General features: G+C 37.4%; 1 pseudogene; it reads right to left on the bottom strand.

Annotated features, from left to right (window-relative positions):
* Window positions 1–3,647: 3,647 nt before the first annotated feature.
* LOC144373682 (isocitrate dehydrogenase [NADP] cytoplasmic-like) overlaps window positions 3,648–6,132 on the bottom strand; it is a 17,953-nt pseudogene continuing 15,468 nt past the window's right edge.

Genomic DNA, 6,132 nt, shown 5'->3' with positions numbered 1-6,132 from the left:
TGCATCTCCAGATTATGCCTGAGAACCTGGGAATGTGAATTTTGGCCACCTCCACTCTTTGAGTGCAGGCATCTGAAATGACCAGATAATTATATCATGTTCAGAGACTCAAGATGTGGGTCAAGAGGTTATTGAGCTCTAGTTTCACAGATATTCTTACTAAGCACATATATTCTTTTCTCTATCTTCTACCCACCTAACAGTGCCCGTGCTTTCCCAGTATTCAATAGAAGTTTCCTGTGTAAAATTTTTTTGCCATTTTGTCATAATTCAGAACTGCTTTCCCAGGAAAGATTCTTGCTTCCCCTACTTCTTTGAAACCATGATTTAGAACTGTCTGAGCTGTTTTCCAAATTGCAGATTCTAAGATCCAAAATAAAGTATTCTTTAGTTTCTGGTTTTGAATTGATAGACTGGAAGCATGACAACTACATGCAATGTATGATCCTGAAGGTGAACAGGGGAAGCCAGAAATATCACTGGGGCAGTTGTTGAGATTTTAATAGAGACTGTATTGCATTGTATTAATGTTAGATTTCCCAATTTGGATAATTTCACTGTGTTTGTATAAGAGAATATCCTTGTGTTTTTAAAGAAAATACACACTGAAGTATTTAGGAGCAAAGGATTAAAATTTCTTCAAACTACTCTAAAATAGCTCAGGGAGTGTGGGGGAGGAGGGGGAGAGCATATTTGCATGCATGGGGCAGTGGAGAGAATATGATATATCAAATGGTGGAATAGTAAAAATGTCCTCACACTATTCTTGGAATTTTTCTGTAAATTTGGAACAGCATCAAAAGTAAAAGTTATAAACAATGCTACAATGCCTGCAAATTTCTACTCCTGCAGAGCCTGAGATATCATGGAAATTCAAAGTTGTTTCTTTTTCCAGAGCAGTCAGCAATTCAGAAGTTATTTTCCTTAACATTAAAAAATAGGGACTGTGGAATAAAACCTCCAATATGAGAGAAGTGATAGGACTACAGCAATTTTACTGAGTGTTGACATAATATCAAGATTTCATTATTATTTTTAGATTAGCTTCTAATCCTCTCTCTTTAACCAAACTCTTAATTTCAGGGAAATTTTTATTATATAAAAATGTTGATGGGGCTGGGGATGTGGCTCAAGCGGTAGCAGACTTGCCTGGCACGTGTGCGGCCCGGGTTCAATCCTCAGCACCACATACCAACAAAGATGTTGTGTCCGCCGAGAACTAAAAAAAATAAATATTAAAAAAAATTCTCTCTCTCTCCTCTCTCTCTCTCTCTTTAAAAAAAAGATGTTGAAGTGGGAGATAGGAAGTCATGAGTTGGTGTCTTAGAAAAATTTCATGTAGAACACAGGGGATAGCTGTGATTCTAATTGTTAAGATTAACACTTAAATATTTTCAGTAAAAAAATTCTTCCTAAGGAACAGTATCTGCAACATTTAGAGAATTTCAAAGCCTGGAACTCTCTTCATTTCTGTCCCTGGATCTTCCTACCATCAATGTTTTCCATGTCAACTATTTGGACTCTCTAGTTGTTTCAGAATAAACCATTACCCTGTGGAGGTATTGGTCAGCATCTGCTCATCTGATTATTTTAGAACATTAAGTATTTTTGGAAGATGCTGATCCTGGTGGCCAGTGGAGCAGCACTCATGAACTCCCAGGATCTGTGAGTGATAGAGGGACTTAAAGATCATCCAATCCCATGCTATCATTTGTTGGCAAAAGAAAACATTCGATATTTTCTTCTTTTACCCAAACCTGAAACAGGCAGATGGTGGAAAGAGCCCGATCTGTTATAGATTCCTGAGCACTAGTGGCTATCAATGTATTTTGCAATCTTGATCAAAGGCCCCATTTACCTTCCCCATGAAACGCTGAACAAACATGGGCTGCTATGTAGAGCAAAGGGATAATAGAGGATCAAACCCAAGCCTCATGCAAGCTAGGCAACCTCTGTACCATTAAGTTGCATCCCCAGTCCTGCTTTTTAAATTAATTCAAATCATATCAGTGGAAGGGGAACTGGGTCCTCTAATAGTTATGATGGCTTAGATGAGGAGAGTGAAAATATATTTTATTTGACAATTTTTTAGATGTGAACTTTAAATGTTGAAGTAATTTGAAAGGCCAAAGGTTCAATAATATGAAGGAACTTAAGTTTCACCAGTTTGTTGGACATCAAGGGGCTTTAAGGTAATATCAGCTCCAACTCTAAGTTAATCAGTCTAATTTTATGGTTTCTAATTAAAAACAGTTGTACAATCTCTTAAGACTTCAGTGAGAATTAAATGCAAGTAGAGAATTATGTAAAATAACTGATGTTCCTTGTCCTTCTAATCCAAATTTATACTATTAAACAAAAAAGATTTAGAAGCGTTAATGTTAAAATTGATTCGTTGTTATATCTTTATATTGGAACAAATACTAGCCAAAAAATAACTTACCAGTTTACAATGCTCTCAAAGCCAAACAAAATATAATGGCATGTTAATTCTAAATTTTGTAAAATCTTATTCATAACTATAGTTATATAAACTTTAAAAAAAATCTGTATGGGAGAGAAAAACATTTATTGCCTATTTTTTGAATAGTTTTATCTGGATGCAATGCTTTTTTTCCTATTGCCTGAGTGACATAGTTGATTGTATGAGAAGAATGGATATCCCATTCCCTCATCCCTCAAGAGAGCTCACGTGCCTTGCCTTCTAACTTCAGTTTGACTGGAGATAAATTGCCCAAGACATAGGGCCTTGCCTGCTTAATGATATTCTTCTGTGTGGGGCTGTTCAAGGCTCTAGAGCTTAGACTGGGGTGTACCTCAAGGGTAGCACTGAGGAAACGGTCAAATGTACATCTTGAGTTAGCTCTACCCCACAGGAGTCTGAAAAACTCCATGTGTTATTGGGCCTACGGTATGCTAAGGAAGTGTCTGTGGCCTGACTCTAAGCTTGTCAGGAAATAGCCAAGAGATATCCACCCCAGCTTACTGAATTCTGAGGCATGAGAGTGCAAAACCTCACAGGGCCTCCCTCTCAAAGATGCTAGGATATGGACAGCCTTTCTCTAAGTATGGTAAGCTAGGGAAGCCTCCTCGACTTGTTTTTCTCCCTCAGCCCCCATGTGCCCTGCCAGTACTCATTCATTAACTTATCTCAGGGATTCATCCAGTTCTCAGTGCCACTGCTCCAGCTGGGTCTTAACTGTTTCCTGCCTGCAGTAATCCAACAGCCTCCTAGAAGGTTTTCCTCTCTCTATGTGCCCACCATTCTACCCCTCATCACCTATTTTTTTTAAAAGAGCTGCCCTAAGTGCTACTTTTAAAAATGAAAATATAATCATGTCTCTTCCTTCTTAAAAGGCTTCATTGGCCCCCTACTAACCTTTAAGATAATGCCTGAACTCCTCAGCGGTGCATGGACAGAATCTATTGTCTAATTACTCCTTTAGTAATGACCTTTGGCCATTCTCATTCCTCTCGATGTAGTGGGATCCACCTCTCACTGTTTACTTATCCATCCCCCCTCCCTCCCCCCCCAGTTAATTCTTGAGAGCAGAGATTTTCCCCGCCCCCCACCCCAGATCAAATCCCTATGGCAAGGAGCCAGAATAAGGCATAAGGCATAAGCATAAATAAAAACCCAGAAAAGAGTCATTAGCACTTGATTTTAATTAAAATTAACAGTTCAGATGAAGACTGGACTAGAATAGTGTTTAATATCAACCTCTGAGAAATCATATTTATATAAAACAAATGAAACAGGCCAGGAGAAGTCCAAAAAAGGTACAGTTTACATTATTGCACGTGGATAAAATGCTATTTAGGGTAGCAAAATCCTCAGGCCAGAGGAGGAGGAAGAAAAGACAAATACAGAAGATAAACCTCTAGGAAGTATTTATTTTGCATTCTGAACTCCCCAGTGTCCTCAAAAGTATTTAGCACTTTGGACACATTCACTATGCTCTTGAAAAAAATGACTGCAATGACTTCAACATGTTTTAGTTACACTTGCATTCTTTGTTCTAGTCATGTGCAAGATCAATGTGTAGCTACCTCACATACTGGGACATCTGTAACACCAAAATTCCCAGTGCCCACAGTCATGGACAACAGGGAAAGGGAGTAAAGTACTATATTATACAGATTTTAGGGAACAAATACTGTGGCTATTGTTAACCCTTTTGAGCACTCTTGATTTTGGTCATTTATATTGGAACATGTGAAGGAATAACATTGAATATGAAAGTAACTCCTAGGCTGCTTCTAGAAAATAAAACACAATTTAAAAAGAGTTCTCTTCCATGTTCAGGAAGGTGGCAATTACTGTATATATAAGAAAAGGGGTGTAAACTTATAGAAAAGATCAACGCCAGCTTACAAACAAATTATAAAATTGATTTTGTTTTAACCTGTGAGTGTAATACAAAAAAATGTAAACTTGTGGACCTAGTTACCAAGACCACTTATCCTCCTAAGCCCAGACATGAAATTAAAGTTTGGCTTGAGCTAGTTTTATCTTCAAGTTTTCTCCAAGTTTGTCCATGAACTCAAAGGTATTCAAGTAGTCAGAACGCTGTACGCTAAAAGAAGAGAAAAAAGGAAAGATGGAAATTTAGTTTGTTTCTAATATTGTAGGAGGTAGAGAAAAAAATCCTAAAAACACTACTTAACAGTATTCTATCTATTTCTAGAAGTCAACTGATTAATGTTACCAAGCTACAAGAATACAGACAATGACTATGTTTCCAGTTCATAGGGCTGACCCAGTCTTGGGCATCCTGCAGTGGAGGCTGAAGCACAAACATTCACAGTAGGTTCCATGCCATGTAGCTTTGAGGTTGAAACTATCAAAAGTTTCAGTTTAGACTAATCCAATGAGAGCAGACTCATCCTACTCCTTAATTCTTAGAAATAACAAAACCTGTTGAGAGTATAGCCATGCTTTACCTACATTCTCATTCACCGTTACATGTTCTTAAAAAAGCTTAAATGCTCTTGTTTTCATCAGTGTTTTATTTAAGAAAAACAAAAAAGAATGGACTAACTGACATAATCATGCTGGTACATGCCCATCAAATAGGCTGCAAAGATCCTATAGATATTACATATACTATACAGATTGGAACATTTCAAACATTGTATTCTTGATGGAAATTCAAGTTAAGAAATTTGCAGTGATTGAGTATATGCACTTTATTGGGGTGTACTGAAATCTCTGAGGATATACCAGTTGGGACTTGGTATTAGTGTTAATATTTTCTAAAATTTCTTAAGATGAGTCCTGGGAACTAACTCTGACTTTGAGAGAGTTATCTGATTAGCAGCTAATGCAATGGAATACTGGTTACCATGTCCTCAGAAAAGCCCAAGGCAATCAATGCACAGTAAGTTCCACTGTACCGAAGGTTAGTGGAACTTAAGGAAGTGATAGTAATCAATGAACATCTTATACTTGCGCTACTTATTTGTCTCATTTGTAAATTAAAGAAAATAATGGGATGGAATTAGCTAGACTCTGAGTTCCCTTTTTTCCTAATTGACTATCATTTTCTTAAAATTAAATAAGTTGTTCATTCAATTATTGTTAACTAGATCAGCAAATTATAGCCCAGCCATAGAATAAATTTAGCCTGTAGTCTGGTTTTGTACACAAAAGTATAATTGGCAAGTTGCTGTATCTATGCATCTTTGTATTATCTATGACCACCTTCCTGCCACAACAGTAGATGCCAAGTTTAGTATTTGCATAGTTTTCAAAAGACTGTATGTCCCACAAACTAAAATGTAGCTGGGCTTGGTGGCATATGCTTGTAAGCCCAGCTACCAGAAGATTGAGGCAGGAGGATCACAAATTCAAGGCTAGCCTGGGCAACTTAGTAAGACCCTGACAAAAAAAAAATCCTAAAGATATAGCTCAATGATGGAGCATTCTTGAGTTCAATCACCAGAAACCCCCCTGCCCCCCACATACACATACACAATCTGAAATGTTTACTGTCTGATACTACATAATGTCTACTGACCCCTAAAAAGGATGATGGATATCAATTTACATAATTACAAAAAACACTGGTGTTTTGAGGCTGGTGAGGGTAAATGGCAATCTGACCACAGAGTTCAGGGCATCTTATACTT

Source organism: Ictidomys tridecemlineatus, unplaced genomic scaffold, assembly GCF_052094955.1.
Source record: "Ictidomys tridecemlineatus isolate mIctTri1 unplaced genomic scaffold, mIctTri1.hap1 Scaffold_46, whole genome shotgun sequence".
In the NCBI taxonomy this organism is placed as follows: Eukaryota; Metazoa; Chordata; class Mammalia; order Rodentia; family Sciuridae; genus Ictidomys; species Ictidomys tridecemlineatus.
The sequence above is the reverse complement of the archived record's forward strand: the minus strand, read 5'-3'. Positions and strand labels throughout refer to the sequence as shown.